Source organism: Oryctolagus cuniculus, chromosome 6 (genome assembly GCF_051225735.1).
Source record: "Oryctolagus cuniculus isolate XC-2025 breed Fujian yellow rabbit chromosome 6, ASM5122573v1, whole genome shotgun sequence".
NCBI lineage: Eukaryota > Metazoa > Chordata > Mammalia > Lagomorpha > Leporidae > Oryctolagus > Oryctolagus cuniculus.
The window spans coordinates 3,955,561-3,971,900 of record NC_142872.1 but is presented as its reverse complement, the minus strand read 5'-3'; the positions used below and the strand labels follow the sequence as shown (position 1 = coordinate 3,971,900).

General features: G+C 56.0%; 1 protein-coding gene across 4 annotated transcripts in view; it reads right to left on the bottom strand.

Moving 5' to 3' along the window:
* CAMK4 (calcium/calmodulin dependent protein kinase IV) overlaps positions 1-16,340 on the bottom strand; it is a 179,158-nt gene that overhangs the window by 148,756 nt on the left and 14,062 nt on the right. The gene's annotated exons all lie outside the window — the stretch shown is intronic.

Here is a 16,340-nt window from a genome sequence, read left to right as displayed (position 1 = left end):
GGAAGCGAGACCAGAACACCGACGCCACGCAGCACTGCCCGTCAATCGCAGCAGCCAAGACGTGGAATCACCAGAGGTGCTCATGGGAGATGAGCGGTTGGAGAGCACACGTGTGTGTGTCCATGTGTATGTGTCCATATGTGTATGTGCATGTGTGTATGTGTCCATGTGTGCATGTATGTATGCCAGTTTGTGAACATGCAAGTGCACATGTGTCCATGTGTATGTCTGTGTCCATGTGTATGTGTCCATATGTGTGTGTGCACGTGTGCCCATGTGTGCATGTATGTATGCCGGTTTGTGAACATGTATGTGCACGTGTGTCCGTGTATGACACATGTGTCCATGTGTGATCGTGTGTGCATGTGTATGTCTGTGTGTGTGTCCATGTGTGTGTGTGCGCACACACATGCACACACTGCGATATATTTCAGCCGTCAGAGCAATATTCTACCATTTGCACAGACGGAAGTGGAAAGCACTCTGCTGAGCGAAGTGAGCCAGAGAGGAACACCGCACTGTCACTCACAGGCGGGGGCCGGGAGTCTCGCAGCCATGGAGAACAGAATGGCACGGAGAGTCCAGGGGACCGGGTGTGCAGAGCGGCGGTGCAGCTGGATGGCTAGGGCACAGCACTGACTACGGCTAACAACTGACGAACATTTCACAATAACACACAGAGCGGATGCGATTGTTCCCACGCAAAGAAATTACAAATGTCTGAGATGGCCACACACCAGTCACCCTGCCCACACACTGAGATGTCACACTACGCCCCATGAATGTGATGATTGCTATGTGTCAAAGTAGCTCTTACAATTTAAAACTGAGGAGATACCATCATCTCATCACTTGCAGCAACAGGTGTGGGACGAGTGGTTTCCGGGGGAGCAGACCCCTGGCCCTGCCAACACAATGACCACACCCCCCACACTGTCCTCCTCAAGCCCCTCCCCGTGGACGGCACGACTTGGGAAGCACATCGTTAGGTTAGAACCATCCTTCCTTTCCTTGCTGGTCTTCAATCACTTCACACCAAGACGACCCATTCATTCCTCCCCACAGCCCAACACTTCCCTGCACTGCGCTCAAACTTAAAGAAGCTGGGGTCCCAAATACTTAGTGACTCTTCTTTTTCAGACTTATTTATCTGAAAGGCAGACTTAACAGATGGGGCGGGGGGAGAGGGAGAGAGGGAGAGAGGGAGGGAGGGAGGGAGGGAGGGAGGGAGGGAGGGGTCTTCCATCCACTGGTTCATTCCCCAGAGGGCAGCAAAGACCAGGGCTGGACCAGGCTGAAGCCAGGAGTTTCATACAGGTCTCCTATGCAGGTGCAGGGACCCAGGGACTTGAGCCATCTTCCACTGCTTTCCCAGGCCATTAGCATAGAGCTGGATCGGAAGTGGAGCAGCCAGAACAGGAACCAGCACCCACATGGGACGCTGGCACTGCAGGGGTGACTTAACCCACTGTGTCACAACATAACGCTGGCTGTGACCCTTACCATTTAAATATTAAAGTCTGTGGCAAAAGCCGAGGCAGGGGAGTGAGATGCAGAGGTCCTGTGTGTCTACAGCAGCCGCTCTGTGCCCCTGGGTGAGGCCCTTATTTGATGACTTCACGGTGGGGGAAGAGGATTGGGTACAGCCAGCACACCCCAAACGCACCATCTGGCAGAGTTAATCCCTCCCTCCCTCCCTCCCTTCCTCCCTGCACCCGATGCTGACGCGCGCACATCTGTCCCAGGCCACGCGCCCAGCTCTCTCCCGGGCTCTGCCTCAGTTCTCGTTCACACACACGGTGCTGCTGTCTGGAGCACCAGTTCCGTATCCATCCCGGAGCGCTCAGTGAGTGTTAAGCAGAAGGCCAAGACCACACTCGTGCACAGGCACACGCAACAGAAACCACGAAGAGGTCACGGACGCGGTGAGGAGCTTGGCTGTCACGATCCCTCCACAGTGCATGGTAACATCAACACATCAAACCTCTTTCTTAGATTTCATTTTCCACCATATCAAAGTTCTTAAGAAACAAAACCCCCACTGAGAGCACACATGTCTGTCAATCAAACGCACTGGACTCTGGGCTGCTGGGGCGTTGCTGGCACAGCTCCGCCGCCCACAGGGCGGGAAGGTGACACACACAGGTGTACCCACGGCAGCATACAACTCGCCACAGATAGCAAGGCTGCTGCGGAGCACGGGAGTCAAGAAAAACAGGCCAGGTGTTGCAGTTGATTTCTCAACAATGCTGCAGTGGATTCGTTTCTGAGAGAAGCGTGGTGGGGGCAAGAGGTGCGGAGTCACCACACAGACCCCAGGAGTCAGGTGAAAGTGGGCTTGAGGCAAGCAGCCCGCAGACTCGTTTATTTCAGTTGGTACAGCAGCTTATATAGCCAAGACCAGCCAATCTGGTCAAGGGGCGGTCTATGCCCCAACCAATCACAGCCTGTTGCCAGGCAGTTTTCAAAGCCATCCAATCACAGCCTGTTGCCAGGCAAGCTCCATTGCCAGGTGGGATTCAAAGCCATTCCTGAGTAACTGACGCTCACTTGCCAGAGGCCACCTTGGCATGGCCTTCTCATTCCACCACATTTCCTCCTTTTCGTTTATTCTGGAGCAATGGGAGGCATGACTCTTGGCCATACCATTTTTGACCCAATTTCCATGTGGTCTCCGTATGCAGCTGTGCCTGTCTTAGGTTGTCCCCCAGGGGATCTTACCCGTCATTGACTAACCAGCGCTCAAATCGAGAGACCACAGGATTGCTTGCTCAGATAGGGGTAGGAATGAGAAATAATTGTTATCAGGAATGGCATGACCACACACAGGCTGTGGGCCATTTGAGTGGCTGACCAGAGCTAGTGAGGTACAAAACAGTAACAGATATGGCGATGGGCAGGTTCTCAGGGTAGGATGATAGGGCAGGTGCTTCTGCTAACAAGGCAGATTCTCAGTCTTGTTCAGCTGGTTCTGGTTTGCTGTCAGTTGCAGGCTTGATGTTTCCAGCTGGTACCCAAATGGGCTGTCCCACATTCTCTGGAAAGACACAAGCATATCCTCGGCCCTTGGTTAGCAGAAGCCTTTTTACAGGCGTTGGAATCCAGGGCCTGAATTTTGCGTCCACTGCTACATTTATGGCAAACATGCGGGTGGCAGGGTTCCAGAGCTTCCTGCAGAGCCTGCAGCCCAGGACGACTGAGCCTCCTGCAGCCGCTGAGGAGGACCCAGCTGGGGCGCCGTGGCTGGCCTCCCCACTCATGCGCATTGAAGGCTTCCTTGCAGCCCTCATCACAGCTAACCAGGATGGCAGGGTCATCGTGAGCCGCCAAGGCAGCCTCAGGATGCTGCAGTGGATTCATTTCTGAGAGAAGGAGCATGGTGGGGCAAGAGGCACGGAGTCACCACACAGACCCCAAGAGTCGGGTGAAAGCAGCCAGAGGGGGGCAGCCCACAGATTCGTTTATTTCAGTTGGTACAGCAGCTTATATAGCCAAGACCAGCCAATCTGGTCAAGGGGCGGTCTATGCCCCAACCAATCACAGCCTGTTGCCAGGCAGTTTTCAAAGCCATCCAATCACAGCCTGTTGCCAGGCAGGCTCCGTTGCCAGGTGGGTTTCAAAGCCATTCCTGAGTAACTGACGCTCGCTTGCCAGCGGCCAGGGACAATGATGCCAGAAGACCTGCCAGCCCCGGGTGCCACTCACCATCACCGTACGTGGTGCGGATACCAGTAAGGACGGGCTCGCTCTTATTACGCTGAGGGCTTGAAAGACAAACATTTTGGAATGGCTACGGACACACAGGAAGTTCAACCAGCGTGAGTCCCGCATGCCCTCCCCTGCTTCCCCAGTGGTTGTACGTCACCTGATTATGTACAATGTGAAAGCGAGGAGGTGGACCCTGGCACAGTGTGCGTGTGGCTCCACCTCACCCACAGTCACCACACACCCATCTCCCGTGCCCCCCTCACAGCCACACCCAGCACAGTCCACCCACACCTCCACCTCGACCCCTGGAGACCCCCAATCCGTCCTCCACCTCCATAATCCGTCACGTTGTAAGGGTGATGTGGATGGACGCCTCCTGAAGGTTGGCTTTTTATACCTTTTGCCCTTGCCTGTAGCCCTGAGGGTGACCACGTGACTTTGTGCATCAACACCCTGTCACGATTTCCTGCCAAGGACTGGCCACAGCATGGACATGACACTGGCTGTGGAAGCACCCACGCGCCAGGGTCTGTGGCCGCACGTGGGTTGTGCGTGCGTCCTGTCTGAGGAAACGCACCATGGGGAAGAGTCTGCGTCTCCTTCCTGCCATGCTGCAGATCCCACACCGGGGAGGCCGCTGCAAGAGAAGCCAGGAAACGGGTGTCACCACAGCTCCCCGTGGGGTCAGAAACCATGGCGTGATAATGCCACGAAGGTGAAGCCGTGGGACCACAACAACATGCAGCAGAGACCACTGGGGGCGTAGAGGGCCTCTGGGGCGCAAACAACCCACTTGGCGGCCTTCCCGGCCAGACGCACCGGGCCATGGGGCAGAGCAACTGCCACTCCGGGATCGGCCACGAGGACCTCAGACATTGTCAGGGAACGGCTCTAAGTCCACCTTCCACCAACCCCGACCCCGACCCGGCCGAAGTCGTCAGCAAAGAGAGAGCTCCCTGAACTCCAGAAAATGAGGACGGCAGCCTGCTCCATGCAGAAATCCACTCGCGGGGCGCGGCGCCGGGGGAGCCCACGCAGAGCAGGCGCGGGGCACCGCAGACGCCCTGTGAGCAGCACTGCGGCTCCCGCGGGCACGGGAGGAACCTCCCCCCTCAGCCAGCACCCTGAGTGGATCCAAGGAGGGGCCCAGGGCTCTGAGGCCAGCTGAAGCATGCCAACCTGACAGGAGATCTCTGAACCACGCCAACGGAACACGCCTCAACCCAACCAGGTCAGCCCTAATAACTCCAGTCACTCAAAAGGACACGGACCCTCAGAGAAGTAAGACAAAGCCCAGCTGAAGGAACACTGGACTTTGCGGTCTTCTCTGTGCAGTCACGGAGCTCAGGGCGATGCGGCTGCCACAGGGCGCTCCCTGCCCCGCCCCCAGCAGGGACGCAGCCCCCACGCAATCGCCAGGGAAAGTCAGGGGTTCCGGGACAACGCCGTTGCCGCCACACCCTTGGCTGGTTTCACATTCACAACCTGTGGGGAGCAATCCGGACTAGACTAAGTTACTCGAATTAAGACTTATTCTATGCATCTGCTCTCCCACAATGTGGCGTTGGGAGAGAAGTAAACAGCTTCCGCACAGCTGCCTCCAGTTCAACTGATAGACTGTAGGACTTGCTCCTGATTGGAGGAGAGCAGCGTACTCGGCGTGTGGGCAGCCGAGTTGGGATTGGCGGAGAAGGACTATAAAGGAGGAGAGAGACGGCACGCACCAGGAACATCTATGGGGAACATCTAAGGGAACCCGTGCAGCCCCCCAGAGAGCCGGCCGGCGGTGTGCCGCTCCCCTGCGGAAGTGGGGAATGCGGCCAGGGGGAACTGCCCTTCCACGGAGGTGGAAGGGACGGTAGCCAACCCGGGAAGAACCAGCAGCAAACCCGGGAAGGGCCGAGCAGACGAAAGAACAGTGCAGGGTCCTGTGTTGCTCCTCCACGAAGAGGGGGAGCGACAACAACCAGCCCCCAGGAGACACGGGCCTGGTGATATGGCCCTCGACAGCACAGGTGCACAGGGAGGGACTCCAGACAGCCCAGGGCTGCAGGTGGAGGCCCCAGGGGAGGGACGAGCTGCAGGGTGTGCCCCAGCGCATTTCTGTGAATTCCGAGAAACACTCCTTGTACGTCTTCCGCTTCCTCCTTCATGGGTTCCGTTTTTCACGGCCTAGGTTAGCACTGCCTCAGACGTTGGAAACCTGGAGCTGACCTACACGGCGGTTCGCCACATGGACCAGTGGGAAGGAGCTGGGCGGGGGTAACGGGCTGCCCCCGCGTCTCACCAAGGGCATCAGCTCCACTCACCTCCAGCAACCAGTTCTGTACAGTGACTGGGATGGGCTCACGGCCCATGCTGCCAGGCCCTGTGACAGCCCCTGGGCCAGCTTCCTGAGCTCTGCCCACAGGGTCTCCCTCCAGGCCTCCTTAATTGCACACACAGAGATGTCTGGGTCTCAGCCCCACCCTAGTGTGCACACGGATCCCCTGGGTCTCAGCCCCACCCTAGTGTGCACACAGATCCCCTGGGTCTCAGCCCCGCCCTAGTGTGCACACAGATCCCTCTGTGCCTCAGCCCCACCCCAATGAGCACACAGATCCCTGTCTCAGCCCCACCCTAATGTGCACAGATCCCTGTGTCTCAGCCCCACCCCAATAAGCACACAGATTTCCTGTCTCAGCCCCACCCTAATGTGCACACAGATCCCTGTGTCTCAGCCCCACACTAACTATGCACACACATCCCACTCCCACCTCCCACCCGAGTCTCAGCCTCACCCTAGCCCCGTTTCCCACTAGCCTCTCTGTGTGTCAAACCCAGAGACATCCAGGAAGTAGCGGCACAACCAGAGACGCCCCAGCAGGCAGGACGGAAGCCGCTGCCCCACGTTTCCAGACAGACCTTGATGGTATCTAGCAGAAGGCGCAGAGGCCGTGCCTCCACGTGCAGCACAGGCAGAGGAGGCAGAGACAGATCACCAGCTCTGGGCTCACAAGCCACTGGGGCTCCCCTGGGAAGTCACCGCGCAGTCCGATGGAGCTGGAGACGGCCGGAGGCGAGGGCACCTCAGTGCGTGCGTTCATGAACAGCCCATGAGACGACAGGACTGGAAATCGCACACGCACCAAACACTCGGCAGCCGTCAGCTGAGCCTCCTCAGTCTCCCACAAAATGTGCAAGGCGGGGTCACAGACCCGAAGGCGAGCCGCTCTCAGGGCCGCCCTGTTCACTCCTGCTCTGTTTCAGATTGATTTCTCTATTTCAGTTACACAGAGAGGAGAGACGGAGAGACGGAGAGACGGAGACAGAGAGAGAGCATATCTTTCATCTGCGGGTTCAATCTTCACATGGTCACAACAGCCGGGGCTGGGCCAGGCTGACACAGGAGCCTGGGACTCCATCCAGGTCTCCCACGTGGGTGCAGGGGCCAAGTACCTGGACCATCCTCTGATTTTTTCCCAGGCGCGTTGGGAGGGAGCTGGACTGGAAGCAGAGCAGCCAGGACTCAAACTGGTGCCCACACAGGGCGCTTGGCCCGCTGTGCCCCCACGCCGGCCTGTCTGGGGTTTCTGACATGGCCATCATGGAAGCTGTTGGCTGCTGTGACACAGCACTGTGCTGCCTTCAAGGAAAATCAAAGAGCAGAAGCACCGAGTTTGCCGGGCAGCAGCTCCGTGGATCCGGACACTGACCTCCATGCAGCCGAGGCTCAGGCCGCCCTGAACCGGTCCCTGCCCCAGATGCCGGCCAAGGCAAGCAGTGTGGCCGGCATCTGCAGTGGGCTTCAGAGGTCTGCCCAGGACAGCAGCACCAGTGTGGGCTCCAGGAGCCTCCACATGCAGTGTGCAGACCCCCGGGCACCGTGGGAGATGAGCGGTAGGCGGGGTTCTCCCCACTCTGGACCTCCCGCCAAGTGTGCAGACCCGCGGGTGCCGTGGGAGATGAGCCGTAAGCGGGGTTCTCCCCACTCTGTGACCTCCCGCCAAGTGTGCAGACCCGCAGGTGCCATGGGAGATGAGCCGTAGGCGGGGTTCTCCCCACTCTGACCTCCCGCCAAGTGTGCAGACCCGCGGGTGCTGTGGGAGATGAGCCGTAGGCGAGGTTCTCCCCACACAGTGACCTCCCGCCAAGCGTGCAGACCCGCGGGTGCCGTGGGAGATGAGCCGTAAGCGGGGTTCTCCCCACTCTGTGACCTCCCGCCAAGTGTGCAGACCTGCGGGTGCCGTGGGAGATGAGCGGTAGGCGGGGTTCTCCCCACTCTGTGACCTCCGCCAAGTGTGCAGACCCGCGGGTGCCGTGGGAGATGAGCCGTAGGCGGGGTTCTCCCCACTGTGACCTCCGCCAAGTGTGCAGACCCGCGGGTGCCGTGGGAGATGAGCCGTAAGCGGGGTTCTCCCCACTCTGTGACCTCCCGCCAAGTGTGCAGACCTGCGGGTGCCGTGGGAGATGAGCGGTAGGCGGGGTTCTCCCCACTCTGTGACCTCCGCCAAGTGTGCAGACCCGCGGGTGCCGTGGGAGATGAGCCGTAAGCGGGGTTCTCCCCACTCTGACCTCCCGCCAAGCGTGCAGACCTGCGGGTGCCGTGGGAGATGAGCGGTAGGCAGGGTTCTCCCCACTCTGGACCTCCCGCCAAGTGTGCAGACCCGCGGGTGCCGTGGGAGATGAGCCGTAGGCGGGGTTCTCCCCACACAGTGACCAGGACCGGCCTCCCAGCAAGGTCCAAAACTTTGCCAGTGAGACGCAGCTGTTTGTGCCGCTCTAAACCAGCTGCTCCATCAGCAAAGACCGAACAAACTCAGAGAAGTCTCCAGGAAATTGGGTGGGGGGGTGCAGGAAAGCCAAGACAAGTGCGGGTGTGACCGGCATCCGGTGTTCCCCCGCCTCCTCACAGCCTGTCGCAGAGTCACCGACGGACCTGAGGACTATCTTCCATGCTGTGCGGTGCAAAGCCAGCACCTGTCATCACACCGGGGGCTACATCCTCACCCAGTCCTCATTCTGTCCATCAGAAGGATCGGAGACCAAGAAGGTCTCAAGGAAAAAAAATGCACCAAGCCACAAACTGTTCAGTCAAAATCATTCTTAATATTACATTATGAGGGCCACCGCCTGCCATGCCAGCTGCTCCACTTCCCATCCAGCTCTCTGTTGTGGCCTGGGCAAACAGTAGAAGATGAACCAAGTGCTTGGGCCCCTGCACCCATGTGGGAGACCCAGAAGAAGTGCCTGGCTCCTGGCTTCGGTCAGTGCAACTCCTGCCATTGCAGCCAACTGGGGAGTGAACCAGCGGATGGAAGACCTCCCTCTCTCTTTCTCTTTCAATAAATACATAAATATTTAAAATTGCATTACATGCAACTTCCTGCACAGGCCTCGTTGTTCTGACACACGCTACCAGCCGACTGCTCAGAGCACCACTGCCGGTTTCCACAGTCAAGTGTGGCGTCACATGTAGGTACTTTCTGACATCCGTGAGTGAGGTTCAGAGGACTCGGTCATGTTAACCCCACAGGAAACCCTGGTCTCAAGTACGTGATCTCACATTTCCTCCACGATCCTCCACGCTGAACAGGCTGCCAAGCCGAGTCCTCCCTAGCGAGGCCATGCTGCCCACCCCAGCACACAGCGTGTCCACACCCGGACACGCTGCAGCCAGCCCCTGGGGCTCTGTGCACAAACTCCTTTAACTCACACACTCCCTCGGCTTCACACTCACATCTGGACTCAGCGTGGCTAGGCCAGAGTACCACCTTACTCAACGGCACGCTCTCAGAATGCTAGTTACTTGTCGATTTCTGACAGAGACGCAGAGAGAGACCTCCTGCTCATGGGTACAATCTTCAGAGGCCTGCCATAGCACAACCAGGCCTGTGCCAGGAGCCCAGGACTCAGTCAGGGTCTCCCACACGGGCGGCAGGAAAACTACTGGAGCCATCACCGCTCCTCCCCGTGCACATCAACCAGCAGGAAGCTGGAATTAGGAGCGACGCCGAGACCCAGACGTTCCACTGGGATGCAGAGTGCCACACGGCATCTTAAGCGCTGCACAGGTGCGTGCCCCTGGACGCTGAGACAGTGTTCCCTAAATACAGCTGGCGTCCACGGTTAGGGTCATTACAGGAGGCTGCCCCTACCCACGCAGGCCGGGTAGCAGGAGCGGCTCCAGCCACAGCCCCAGGCCCCAGCACCGCCGGCCTGCACCGCGGCCTCCACGGCCCCCCCGGCCAGCACCTGGAAGCCACGCCGTACACTCCCTGACTCACAAATGCCAAACAGCAACCCACAACTGTCATGATAAACTCATCAGCTAAATTTCTAAATCTGAAAACTATAAAAGTCACTTGTACACTTATGTATATTTATATATAAAATACAAACATTATATTTAACAAAATATAAAAAATAAATTGATGCATGTATGTGCTGATGTAGCTACAATATATCTTTTCACATGTGTGTGTATATATACTGTGTATACACGTGCATGCAGGTGTATGCGTATATATCTAATGTATATGTATGTGACTGTGTATATGTGTGCATAGATAACGTGTACATATAACGTGGAGCTATTCATACATTGTGTGCACATTTGTGTATTTAATGTGTACTTAACACATGTACATGCATATACATGCTATATGTGTATACTGCATACTGTGTGTACATGTGCATATACATATGCTATGTACTGTGCATATATTATCTATATATACATCTAATATGTATATATGTAGTGTACATATTTATACATAATGTATATATAGAACATATGTCTATAACGTGCATTTTAATGTCAGTGTGTGGACTATATGTGTGTACATGTATATAATGCATATATGTGAACACTATATACTGTATGCACATGCATATATAATTTTTAATGTGCACATCACATGTGTGTATGTACATGCACACACATATAACATGTGTGCACATGTGCACGTTTACACATATGCATGTGTACAAATGCATCACATCTGTATGTGTATGCAGTGCATGTGCATGTGTGAATATGTGTATAGCGTGAACATTACAAGTGCATGTGTGTATACGTGCGATTAATGTATATATGTGTAAGTATAATATGCATATATAGTATGTATTATGTATTTCAATAAGTGCACAGTGTATACATGTGTGTATACATATTACACATGAGCTATATCCTGTGTACATATGCTTTGGTATATAAATGGATTAATGTATATAATATATAAATGTGTGAATATATGTGTACATATGTGTGTATGACACACCTATGTGCATATGTGTATACATAAAACATGTTTATGTGTCTACACATACTGCATGAGTACATATGTGTATATATTCTATCCATATATGTGTGTGCATATTGTATGTATGTGTGCATGGGTATGTATAAGTGTATGTGTGTATACATTATATGTATATGCATATATTGTGTGTAGGTATGTGAAGGTGTATAGTGTATGCACATATAGGACATGTATATATGTGCATAAAGTATGTATGTAAATGTATACAACATGCATGCTACATGTGTATATGTATACATGCAAAATGTAATACATGTGAACATGTGTATGTGTATATAAAATGTGTAAACATGTGAATCCGTGTACATATACATGTGTGCACACATATTACATGTTTGTGTGCAATACATATGTGTTTATATGTGTATGCCCAAATATCACATGTGCATATAAGCCAAACACATATAGTACATGTGTACATGTGTTTTACATGTGTGTAGGCACATACATATGCATATATACGTGTATACATTACATGTGCATGCATGTGTCTATGTGCATATTTGCATGTGTATAGCATGCATGTGGGGTGTGCGTATGTAACATGTATATGGCATATATGTGTATGTTACATATACACGCATGTGTATGTATATAATGTGTGTGTGTGCTGTGTGTGACACGTGTGTGGATATATACACATGTAACTGTACCTATACACGACTGGCTTCACCGTTTCTCTGGTGGAGCCCTAACAGGTGCAGCACCCCGAGAGACCACTGTCTTGCGTCACTTCCTCTGGGAACCGCAGTGCTTCCCACCGTCTGCAGCACTGCACATGCTGTCTCTCCCAGCACAACTCTCTCCTGACACAGGAGCACAGGCGTGCACAGGCACACACAAGTTGGCACGGCCAAGTCCTGAAAGTGGCCCCCCTGGCATAAACCATGATCCCTTCTCCATGCCTGGCCCAGGGCCCAGGGCCGGGGCAGCCGCCACACGCGTGTCCCTGGCTGGCAGCATGGGCCCTGCTCTGTGAGGCTGGGGGTCGTGGAGACCCCATCGTCATGGGCGGTGCTGCCGGCCCCCAGGCTAGGGCTCAGACGGCACCATCACTGACAGGAGAGCAGAGGACACAAACACGCAGAAGCACGCTGCAGCCCGCCTGAAAGGCCGTGGGAGACCCGAGTGCCCGCTGGACGGGAGCTCGCGGGCCGGCACAGTCAGTCCGTGGCTGGGGCGGGGGCAGAGCCGGTGTTGCTGCTGCCAAACCACGCTTCCTGGGGAGCACCCTGGCTGGTAGAAGGGAGCCCCGAAGGGGTTCACTCTGGAAGTGGGGACACAGCTGGCCCTCCCTGGGGACAGAGGGGAAGACGCAGTTTGCTACACAAGCAGGTCAAGACCAGCCGCGAGCACCGGCTGACACGGGCACTGCCGGGACGGTGTTCCTGCGGACGAGCCTCCCACGGCGGCGCACCTGGTGCATGTCGGGGGATCTGACGAAAACCGTGGCCACTCTCCTCGGACAAACGCTTCCACCCCAGGATCAAGCTTCCCTTCCAGCTGCCTCCGCAGCTCACAACCCCGGCACCACGGAGGCTGCCATCCAAGCTGCACCCTTGCTCCGCCCACCACAAGAAAAGCTGTTAACACCCAGGCTTCCTGTAAACACACACAGCAGAGGAAAACAGGCTGTGGCTGAACACAGGTGACACGAGCTGCAGTCCCTCGTGGGAGCCGCTTGTCCCCAGGCTGACAAGCGTGCACACCCAACAGGAAGCCCTGCCCGGACCGCACCCAGTGGGTCGTCAGGTCACTGAGGAAGGGAAGGGCACGCAGGCCGCCAACAGATTCCCAGGCAGGTGCCAGGCTGAAACTCAGACCGGACATCTCCCGGGGGAGGCGGGAACCCAGTGGAACAGTCACAATGGAATGACCGGAATGAAACAGGAGAGGGTGGACGCTGAGGCAAGGACAAGCGTGCGGGGCTGACTCAGGTCAGGTCCACCACGCCAGGAGGGGGAGAGAGGGGCGGGCGTGGACCCTGTGGGCGTCACCATTTCTCAGCGTGGGCTGAGCCGAGCCACACGGAAACTAAAGCAACAGGATGGCGCTGTCATTTCCTTGTCACCAACAAAGAAAGCCTCTGCCGCTGCTGTCAGCAGTAAGTAGAAGGATTCTCATCAGTTAAAAAAATCAAACTTCTCCAGCCTGCCTGTCACTGTAGTCAGTGCGATTACACAAAGATGAGAACGCTAGCACCACTGACTGAAATTCAGACATCCAGTGTGTTTCTGACAAATTGCTATGGAACCAAGAACGCCCCAACAAAGAGATCAGCCTCGTCTCAGCACCCCACGAGCCACACCCCCACCCTGAAGCCTGCTAAGTGTCAGTAGCAGGCCCATCAATCCCCTGCCCCACCACCCAGGACAGCAGGCCCATCAATGCACCTGCCCCACCACCCAGGGGAGCAGGCCCATCAATGCACCTGCCCCACCACCCAGGGGAGCAGGCCCATCAATGCCCCTGCCCCACCACCCAGGACAGCAGGCCCATCGATCCTCCTGCCCCACCACTCAGGACAGCAGGCCCATCGATCCTCCTGCCCCACCACTCAGGACAGCAGGCCCATCAATGCACCTGCTCCAACACCCAGGACAGCAGGCCCATCGATCCCCCTGCCCCACCACCCAGGACAGCAGGCCCATCGATCCTCCTGCCCCACCACTCAGGACAGCAGGCCCATCAATGCACCTGCTCCAACACCCAGGACAGCAGGCCCATCGATCCTCCTGCCCCACCACTCAGGACAGCAGGCCCATCGATCCTCCTGCCCCACCACTCAGGACAGCAGGCCCATCAATGCACCTGCTCCAACACCCAGGACAGCAGGCCCATCGATCCCCCTGCCCCACCACCCAGGACAGCAGGCCCATCGATCCCCCTGCCCCACCACCCAGGACAGCAGGCCCATCGATCCTCCTGCCCCACCACTCAGGACAGCAGGCCCATCAATGCACCTGCTCCAACACCCAGGACAGCAGGCCCATCGATCCCCCTGCCCCACCACTCAGGACAGCAGGCCCATCAATCTCCCTGCCCCACCACCCAGGGGAACAGGCCCATCAGTACACCTGCCCCACCACCCAGTGCTCCTGGAGTCAGAGGAGCCACCAAAAGGGGGTTTAGTTTGCATTTTAATGACATGACTTGGATACTTGCGTATTTGGTTTCCTCGAAGAATCTCACACTAATGAGCCTCTCGGACCCCAAATCCCAGCAAGACGGGAATGGGAAGCGGAGGGACAGGACGTGCAGGCTGTAGTCACTGTGACTCCCACCATGCGGGGACCAGGGCTGTTTACAAAGGCGGATGCTGCAGCGGGAAAGAAGTCGGGCACACGGCATTCTCCAGCGCTCAGGGTTTGCTTCACTGCAACACCGGAGCTTCTCAAGTACACACTCAGCACGACGTCCAAGGTGCAAAGGAGGAAACCGTGCAAATCTCAGCATCAGCACCCGAGCCAGCTTCCCGCAGAGGAGACACAAGTCCGGGCAGTTGAGGGAGGAGGAGTAGGGTTAGCCAGGCCTCTGCCACCACCCCTAAGAGGACAGAGTGGGAGCTGCAGCCACAGCCCAGAGGGCCAAGGTCCTGGTCCCGGTGCTAACATGACCAGGCTGTGGCCAGCCTCCCTGGGTTTCTGCTTTGTCACATGCCCACTTGGAACAGAACAGCGCCTGGTGGACACAGGAGGTGCTGTCCAGCTCTGAGGTCCTAAGAAACCCAACAGAGAACCTGAAGCACGAGGACGTGCACAGGTGGAGACACTTGAGAGACAGCCACACAGATGGCGACTCCAGGACACTGTAGACACACAGGTGACACCCATAGGACATGTCCCACACAGGTGACAACCAGAGGACACGCCCCAGCAGGGTCCCTGGCATAGTGGGTAAAGCCACCGTGGTGTGGGGTGAGTGACAGGTCTCACTCTGGCTGTGGTATGGGGTGAGTGACAGATCTCACTGTGGCTGTGAAGTGAGTGACAGGTGCCACTGTGGCTATGGTGTGAGGTGGGTGACAGGTCTCACTGTGGCTGTGGTGTGGTATGGGGTGACAGATCTCACTCTGGCTGTGGTGTGAGGTGGGTGACAGGTCTCACTGTGGGTGTGGTGTGAGTGACAGGTGTCACTGTGGTGTGATGTGAGTGACAGGTGTCACTGTGGCTGTGGTGTGAGGTGAGTGACAAGTCTCACTGTGGCTGTGGTGTGAGATGAGTGACAGGTGTCACTGTGGCTGTGGTGTGAGGTGAGTGACAGGTGTCACGGTGTCCATGGTGTGAGGTGGGTGACAGGTGTCACTGTGGCTGGGGTGTGAAGTGAGTGACAGGTCTCACTCTGGCTGTGGTGTGGGGTGACAGGTCTCACTGTGGCTGTGGTGTAGGGTGAGTGACAGGTCTCGCTGTGGTGTGGGGTGACAGGTCTCACTCTGGCTGAGGTGTGAGGTGGGTGACAGGTGTCACAGTGTCTGTGGTGTGAGGTGAGTGACAGGGCTCACTGTGGCTGTGGTGTGAGGTGAGGGATAGGTGTCACTGTGTCTGTGGTGTGAGGTGAGTGACAGGTGTCACGGTGTCCATGGTGTGTGGTGGGTGACAGGTGTCACTGTGGCTGGGGTATGAAGTGAGTGACAGGTCTCACTCTGGCTGGGGTGTGGGGTGACTGGCAGGTTTCACAATGAGAGTCCCAGCAGCCCCTTGAGGGTCGCTCCACGATTCGGACACTGAAAGACTCCCACAAGACTGGCGGCCGTGCGGTGCTGACCAAGTGCCCTCACTCAAGGGACTTTCTCTCTTTGCACCCTCCCTTAACCCCCATTTCCGAGGCACCCCTGTATACATGTAGGACCCCAGGGAGAGCCCCTCCTGGCAGATCCACACAGACTGAGCGTGACCCATCACGTGGTTCATGGGCAGAGCTGCACTTGTATGGGATTTCTGAAAGCGACACTCATTTTACACACCTGTAAGAGTGAGAATTTCTCAATATCAAGATGTGTCACACAGATCCAGTGCTGTGGCATAGCGGGTAAAGCCGCCACCTGCAGCACTGTCATCCCTTGTGGGTGCCGGTTCAAGTCCCAGCTGCTCCACTTCTGATCCAGCTCTCTGCTATGGCCTGGGAAGGCAGTGGAAGACGGTCCAAGTCCTTAGGTCACACTGCCACATTGAGACCCAAAGAAGCTCCTGGCTTCAGATCAGCCCAGCTCTGGCTGTTATGGCCATTTGGGGAGTGAACCAGTGGAGGGAAGACCTCTCTATCTCTGCCTCTCTGTAATTTTGCTTTTCAAATAAAAAAAAATAAATCTTTTTAAAAAAGTGTAACACC